Source organism: Echinops telfairi, unplaced genomic scaffold (assembly GCF_000313985.2).
Source record: "Echinops telfairi isolate 266 unplaced genomic scaffold, ASM31398v2 ScPeMD7_6;HRSCAF=24_1, whole genome shotgun sequence".
NCBI classification, from domain to species: domain Eukaryota; kingdom Metazoa; phylum Chordata; class Mammalia; order Afrosoricida; family Tenrecidae; genus Echinops; species Echinops telfairi.
Window position 1 is genome coordinate 6,180,269 of NW_022103903.1, and position 9,379 is coordinate 6,189,647.

Sequence of the window (9,379 nt, forward strand, 5' to 3'; positions counted from 1 at the left end):
CTTTTTGTCATGCAAGTTCAAATATAAGAAAACAAAGAGAAAAGAAATTCCAAATGCAATATGTGTGTGCTTGCATGTGCAATTCTACTTATAATTCTTTCTGATTTTTTCTAATGTTCTATCTAGCATTCAGTATATTATCTTGTAAAATATAATTTATACCCTAATAAAATGATTAAAAACAAACAAACAAAAAAACCTCCCCAAAAAAAGAAAGTGGAAAAAAATATATAGTACCTACAATATATACATATATATTGTATTACATATATATAATTTATAATCTGACCAACACAAAGAGAGAGACAAACAAACTAGTGAATTAAAAGGCAAATATGAGCAAAAGTAAAAAAGGAAGAGAAATAAAATGGAATAGGGGGAAGAAAAAGAAAAAAAGAGTTGGAATAAAAAAAGATAAATAAAGGTAAAATCATGTTAAAAATAGATGAACATATGATTTTATTCTAGCTCTTTTTTTTTTTTTTAGGAGTGTGGGGATGTTGTTTTGTTTTTTGCAACTTAATGTGTGAAAATCACCGTATGCAAAATGGGCTCTGATAACTCAGAAGTAGAACAAAATTAGCAAAAGTAAAGTAACACTCAAGGCTCTCTTCCTTTGAAGTAATCTTGCTCCATAGCTGTTTCTTTAGAGAAGCCCAGAGAGACTATGCTTTAGGTCATTCTCACAATAGCAACAACTCCCTTTGCTATCGCTATGCTAGAAGGTACCAAGATAAACTCTTTTTTCATATACTATTCTGGAGGAAGATGAGGTAGAGGTTGGGGATAGATATCATCTGTAATTAATTAATGCTCATATAATTTAATTTTGTGCCAGTGGCTGATATTATTATTTTGGATGTATTTCAGTTTAAATACCAAAACCATGATTAGATAATTCTACTGGCTGCAGACCAACTATGAAGAAGTAAAATAGATATTAATAAAAATTATCTTGTACCATATTTGCTTACATACAAATTTGAAGCCTTATACAATATAAAATTTGAGTTTAGCATTTTTTTTTAACATTTTATTAGGGGCTCATACAACTGTTATCCCAATCCATACACACATCAATTGTGTAAAGCGCATTTGTACATCGTTTCTCAAAACATTTTCTCTCCATTTAAACCCCCGACATTAGGTCCTCATTTTTCCCCTCCCTCCCCGCTCCCCCCTCCCGCATGAGCCCTTGATAGTTTATAAATGGGTATTTTGTCATATCTTGCCCTATCCGACGTCTCCCTTCATCCACTTTTTGGTTGTCTGTCCCCCAGGGAGGAGGTCACACACAGTTCCATGTAATCGGTTCCCTCTTCCCTACCCATTCTCCCTTTACCCTCCCTGTTTTGCCACTCACACCACTGGTCCTATAGGGCTCATCCGTCCTGGATTCCCTGTATTTTCAGTTCCTATCTTAGCATTTTTAATGACTTTCTCCAGTAATATATTTTACTTATCAATTAATTTTCACTTGTTATAAAGTAACATTTATTTCGAGATAGTAAGATAGCCACAAAGAAGGTACCCTTCATTTTCCTATTACATTTAGGCATAGATCTTTTTCAGAAACATATATTTTTACCCCCATTTTATTGGGGGCTCTTACAACTCTTGTTATAAACCATACATACTTTCCATTGAGCCCTTGGGATCAACTCCTCCTTTTGTCTTTCCCTGCCCCTTCCCCCCCAACCCTCATGGCCCACTGATAGATTGTAGACTGTTAATTATTTTCAAATCTCACTCCAACCATCGTATCCCTTCCCCTCTGGTTTCTCTTGTTCTTCCCTCTGACTGGGTGTGTGTGGTTATGTGCAATTCATTGTGATCAGTGACCCCCTCCCTCCTCCCTTCTCCCCCACTTTCCCCTAACATTTTGGTATCTCTTTTCCCATTCCCGTTCTTGGATTCCATGTGTTGTGAGCTTTATCTCTTGCCTATACCTATGTACATGCTTCCGTCTAATCTAGATTGGGAGGCAGCATTGAGGTCATGATAGTGGGGGGTGAGGAGGCCCAGGAAACAGAGGTATACTGAGTGACCCATTAGTGCTCTACTGCACCCTGATTGACTCACCCCTCCCTGTGGCCCCTCTGTGGGGGGATGCTCCATTGTCCATAAATGGGCTTTGGTAGGTATATATTTTTAAAGAAACACAATTTAAAAACAAGTGTCGCATTTTAAGCCCACTCAAAATTCACTTCCAGGAAAACAATCATATAGCACAGGATAGAATGGCATCTGTGCGTTTCCAAGTCTGTAATTCTACATGGGAGTAGAAAGCCTCATTTTTCTCTCTCACATGTTAAGCTACTGCTGGAATATTCAAGTTCAAAACACTTAAGTTGTCTATGTTTATGGATTTTAAATATAATATTTTTCATCTGTATCTAGTAAATCATAAATCTGATGTTGTCAGATAGGACTTAACATTTGCCTTTTCATTTTAGTATTTTAGGTAGGATAATATATATATATACTTTTTAGAGTATATGTTACTGAAATTAATTAATGAGTAGATAAATATTTTCTAATCAGTATATGCTGTGATAAATAATGGGAGCCATTGTTAGTGACAAATGAAAAATATGCATTTATTTTTGACGTTTGATTTTCAGAAGCTCCCAAAATCTTAATCATATAGAGATTAGCTTAATATTCAGGAGCGCTGAGGAACTGTATTTGAATTCTGATTCTACTATTTGATTTGAGAGGTTGTGTTACCTCTTTTACAACATCTCTCAGCTTCTGTGTTCTCTTAATTATTAAAAAAAAAGAGTACTACTAAGATAATAACCATTAAGTGCATCTTATTCATTACTGCTACTTCCTAAGTACCAATAAGTATTCTTAATGGTTTACATATCTTTTACAAAGTCAGTGTAGGGTTCCCATCTATCTACATTCAGTTATCTCAACTATTCATATATTACATAGATGTGGTATACTTGTCAAAATAGATGAAACAAAATATCTACATTATTATGAAAGAAAACCAAGAGTGTGTTATGTTTTCCAATGTTTAACTAAGATTCTTCCCTGCCTCCCAGAATCCCATTTAGGATACTACCTTCTATCCGCTGTCCTTAGGATCTTCTGTGGCTGGGAGGGTTTCTTATAGTTTGCTTGCCTTTTTTTTTTTTTTTCTTTTACATAACAGGAACAGTTTTCAAGGTTATTAGTCAAATATCTCTTATATGGTTTTCGTCATATGCTTTTTTAAATGCTGAAAATAGGGTTTTGGGTTTTGGAAATGAAGATTGCAGAGATCAAGTTCCACTTTTATTGCATGAAGTACCGGGTATATGCTATCAATGTTTTCTATAATAATTCATTTTTTATAATTTGAGAAAAATGTAAAGGTTGAGAAATGCATCTACTGAAACGTACATTCAATGCTGCAAGGTGCTTGGGTGACACAAAGAAGTAAGCACTCAGCGATCAGCCCAAAGAGAAGTGTTTTGTTTTTTTGGGTTGTTTGCTGTACTTGTTCTCATTATATATATACTTTCCCCAACAATTTTGACATATAGTTTACATCTCATATAATTGAATAATTCAATCATATCGAGGGGAATTGTACAATCACCACCACATCTATCTTAGAGCATTCCCTCCCCTCATGGTTGAATTGCCTTTAAAATGAGTTGTACAATTATAATCAGTTCTAGTGCTCCCTCCAATCCCCCACCTTCATTATTTAATCTCAAAATCCCCCTTTTCTCCCTGTCCCCCTCCATCATCCCTGCGTTCCCTTCAATGTTTTGTACAAGTAATTACCATTATACATCCAGTCCTCCTGTGCTTCACATCTGGGAAACCCCACAGAAAACAATGAAAAACAAATCACATGAAGTTGGTAAGGATAGGATCCCATTAGAATAAAGACAAAATTACAAATAATGTGCCTGTGGGAGAAGACCCCCATCAACATTCAAAATGCCAAGGAAGAAATTTCGTTCATGGGACAAGAGATGCTTGCACGCAGTACAAATTCAGGCCATGTCTATAGGGAGTTCAACTGGCCATGTAGTGAGTTTTATCCACTATAATCAAATTAATCTGCTGGCTTGTAGGGCTGTTTGGGACTGTTGCCTTTGGCTATAGCAGATGTGCCAGAATCTCAGTCTGACTATATACTTTGCAGATAAGTTTTGGGCTCCCTCTACTCTATAGCCCTCTACAAATTTGAGTGTTTAATATTATCTCTGATACTTTTCTCTTCACCATATTTGAATTTTGTATTTGTCATCCTTGTACCACACAAGCTGGTGTGCTTCTTTTGTGTGGACTTAGTTGATTCCTTGCTTAGATGGCTGCTTCTTTGACTACAAGCCTTTAAGACTTCAGATACTCCTGATTGATAGCCAGGCCCCATCTACTTTCTTTACCACACTTTGCTGTAGCACCCTTATCTTCAGGGATCATTTCATGCAGGTGAGTATTGAGCAGCGCCATGTTGTAAGAACTAATTGTTCTTATGTAGGAGCTAGGATTTACTGAAAGCCCAGAACTCATACCTGGCTCTATGATTTTTTTCTTCTTAATTTGCTGTAACTTGGGAAATAATACATATGTCATATCATTTCATAATTCAATCATATGAAACATAATTGTATAATTGTGTGGCAGTTTACATAATCTACTGTCAACTTGTGAAGGGGTGGCATTTACCCTATCAATTAGGTCGAAGCTTGATGACCTCATTTGGAAGCACCATGGAGATAAATACCTCATGGAGGCCAGATACACGTAAATTCTTTGCTTCCTTTTGCTGCTAACAAGCCATCTGGAGCTACATGCTGATGGAGCCAGAGACCTGGAATTGGAGGAGGTACGAGGGGACCCATGCCAGGACTAAGATGCTTCCACCACCACTGGATCCATAATCTTTCCACCCACTGGCCTGCAAATCTTCCTGCATTCAGTGTCATTACATGTGTTTCTTGAGTCTGAAGAGGAATTCATAGACTGGTATTGGACATATGGGCTAATATCGGACTTATGGACTTGAATTGGACTGGGCTGGGATGTTTTCTTAATACACAATTGCTCTTTTATAGGAAGAAATCAAAGCTACAAAAAATACATTAGCAAAAAGAAAGGTTCTAATAATGGATAGAATATCAATAGAAATGTTTCAACAAACTTATGAAGCACTGCAAGCACTTACTCACCTATGCCAAGAAATTTGAAAAGATTTATACAGCCAGCTGACTGTAAGAGATCCATATTTGTACCCTTTTCAAAGAACGGGGACCAACACAATATGGAAATTACAGAACAATATCATTGGTATCACATGAAAGTCCATTTTTGCTGAATATCATTCAACAACCTTTGCAGCAGTATACTCAAACAAAGATGTTGCAAATTAGGCAGGATTCAGAGGAGGACATGGAATAAAGGACATTATTGGTGGTATTTGATGAACCTTGGCTGAAAGCAGAGAATACCAGAAAAATATTTACTTGTGTTTTATTGACAATAAGAAAGCGTTCTACTATATGGATCATAACAAACTATTTTTGTTGTTGGACACTACGGAGTCCATTATGACTCACAACATCCCTATGCACAACAGAACAAAACACCATCCAATCCTGTGCTATCCTCATAATTGTTCCTCAGCTTGTGGCTACTGTTGTTGTCACTGTGCCCATCTATCTCCTTGAGAACCTTCTTTTTTCCTGCTGCCCCTCCACTTACCAAGCATGATATCATTCTCCAGGGACTGGTCTCTCCTGACAATATTGCTCACTATCCTAGCCTCTAAAGAACACGTTGGCCATGTTTTCTAATACAATCAGATTGTCCTCTTAGCAGTCCATGGGACTCACAATATTTTTATCCAGTGTCACAATCCAAATGAATCAATTATTCTTCAGTCTTCCTTATTAATGTCCAATTTTCACATGCATATGAAGCAATAGAATATACCATGATGTGGGTCAGGCCCATCTTAGTTCTTAAAGTAACATTGCTTTTCTGTACTCTAAGGAAGTCTTGTGTGGTACATTTACTTAATACAACACATTGTTTGATCTCTTGACTGAGCATTGATTGCGGATACAAGCAAGAAAAAATCCTTGACAACTTCAGCCTTTTCTCCATTTATCATGATGTTAACAATTAGTCCAGTGGTGAGGAGTTTGGTGTTTTTATATGGAGTCATAATCCATACTGAAAGCTCTGATCTTGGACCTTCATCATCAAGTATTTCAAGTCCTCCTAGGTTTCAGAAACAAGGTGGTGTCATCTGCATATCTCAAGTTGTTATTAAGGCTACCTTCAATCCTGATACCACATTCTTCTTCAGATAAGCCAGCCTCCCTGCTGGTTTGCTCAGCATAGAGATTAAACAAATAGGGTCAGAAGATGCAACCCTGATGCACGCCTTCCCTAATTTTAAGCCATGTAGTATTCCCTTCTGTTTTCACAACTACCTCTTGATCCTTGGGCAAATTCCTCATGAGCACAATGAAGTGTTCTAGAATGCCTATTCTTCTCAAAGTTATCCATAGTTTGTTATGGTCCACACAATCTAATGCATTTGCATAGTCAATAAAATGCAAGTAAACATCTTTCCGGTATTCTTTGCTTTCAGCCAAGATAGCTCTGACATCACCAGGTATGTCCCTTGTTCCATGTCCTCTTCTGAATGTAGCCTAAACTTCTGACAGTTCCCTGTCATTGTACTGCTATCATCATTTCTGGGTGACCGTCAGTGAAATTTTACTTGTGTGCAATATTAATGATATTGTTCTATAGTTTAAGCATTTTGTTCAGCACTATTTTTTTGTAATTGGCACAAATAATGGTGAATGGGAATTCCAGAATATTTTGTTGTGTCTGTGCAGAACTTGCACATGTGCCAAGAGGCAATCATTTGATCAGAACAAGGGAAAACCACAGAGCTTAGAATTAAGAAAGGTATCAGTCATGATTGTCTCCTTTCAGCATATTTAATCAATCTGTATGCTAAGCAAATAATCCAAGATGCAGCAAAATTATAAAAAGTAAAATTAAAAGAGAGAAAAACAATACTGACAAGAGTTTGGACAGACTAAAACCCTCATATATTGCCAGTGGAATTGACTATAAATAGTAAAACCACTGTGGCAAACTATTGTTTCTTTTTAAAGTTAAAAATTGAAATTCCATGTGATCCAATTAGTACATTACTAAACATTCAAATAACCCTAGAGAAACAAGGCATAATATATATATATATATATATATATATATATATATATATATATACACACACACTCATGTTCATCACAGAAATATTTATAATAAACAATATGGAAGCAGCTTAATGTCTATCAAGGGAATAATAAACTCTGGTACATTCACACAATGGTGCGCTATGTCACATTAAAGAATAGCAATGAATCTTTGAAACTTCTCATAACATGGGTAAACCTGCAGGCATTACCCTGGGTGAAATCAGCCTGTTACAAAAAGACAAATATTTTGTGCAATCACTGTTATATTTTTTCCACAGAATAAAACATTCACTGGTGATTACCAAGGGCGGGATGGGAAGGGAGGACAAAGTATTGCTACTTTCAAACAAAACATGCTTATGCATGTCGTGATTAGTGGATGGATGCACACAAGGTTTCTTAGTGCACGCTTCAATTTTATTAGGGTGCCTTTAAAAAAAACACCTCCACTCAATCAATAGAGTAAAAAGCTTTCTGCTGGGTCAGTTAGATTCAAGACACAAAAGGCAGCTCAGAGGATTATGGGGACTGACATTTTGGAGAGCCTGAAAAAGTCAGATTGGTAGGCCTTCTCGAAGGACACAGGGTAATCAAGAGGTTTCCTTCTGAAGAAGACTTAAGGACACTGAAAATCACCTCAATGAGAAGAAAAGGCCTGGAAAGTTGTGCCTAGGAATTTTGTTTTCCATGAAGACATGGTGCCTGCTCGTTCTTTAAGGATTTTGGTGAAAAGTCTTACCCCATCCCCCAACACCTTGTTTTTTTTTTTTCTCCCCCCACCTTGGTTTTTGTACCTTTTGATTGATTGATTGATTTTTTTCATAAATAATTTTATTGGGGGCTCGCACAACGCATATCACAATCCATACATACATACATGTGTCAAGCACATTTGTACATTTGTTCCCATCATCATTCTCAAAACTTTTGCCTTCTACTTGAGCCCTTGATATCAGCTCCTCATTTTCCCTCTACCTCCCAGCTCCCTGCTCCATCATGAACACTTGATAATTTATAAATTATTATTATTTTATCATATCTTACACTGCCCAATGTCTCCCTTCATATATTTTTCTGTTGTCCATTCCCCAGGGAGTGGGTTATATGTAGATCATTGTGATTGGTTCCTCCTTTCATCCCTACCTTCTCCTTACCCTTCTGGTATCTACTCTCATTATTGCACCTGAGGGGTTTATCTGTCCTGATTCCCTGTTTTTCCAGCTCTGATCTGTACCAATGTATATCCTCTGTTCTAGCCGGATTTGTAAGGTAGAATTGGGTTCAAACAGTGGACAGAAGAAACATTTAAGAATTAGAGGAAAGTTGGATGTTTCATTGTTGCTACACTGCACGCTGTCTCCTCCCTGCGGCCTTCCTGTAAAGGGATGTCCAGTTGCCTACAGATGGGCTTTGGGTCTCCACTCCACATTCCCCCTCATTCACAATGATATGATTTTTTGTTCTTTTGAGGCCTGATACCTGATCCCTTTGACACCTCATGATCACACAGGCTGGTGTGCTTCTTCCATGTGGGCTTCATTGCTCCTGAGCTAGATGGCTGCTTGTTTATCTTCAAATCTTTAAAACCCCAGATGCTATATATTTTAATAGCCGAGCACAATCAACTTTCTTCATCACATTTGCTTATGCACATATTTGTCTTTAGCAATCATGTTGGGAAGGTGTGCATCATGGAATGCCAATTTAATAGAACAAAATATTCTTGCATTGGGGAAGTACTTGAGTGGAGGCCCAATGTTCATCTGCTTCCTTAATACTAAACCTATAAATATATGCACATAGATCTATTTCCCCATTGACGTAGTTAGTTGATTGTGCCAACCTGTCTGATAAACACATGTGGAGTTAATTGAAGGGTGGAGGGATAAATGGCTCAGTGACCCTCACCTTTCTAGTTCTTGGGCCGCTTGCTTTCTGATGGTCGGAACAGGGTGCAGCTGCCTTAGCCAGTTCCCTGCTTCAGCTTGAAAGGCTTACTTCCTGCAAGCTATCCTCAAGGAGAAGCCACATGGACCTACCCCGATGCAGCCCTGGGTGCTGGAGCAGCTGTGTAGAGACCCCGCCAGCGCTGAGATGCTTACACGCTCACTGATTCGACTTTCTTCCTGCAGTTGGCATCA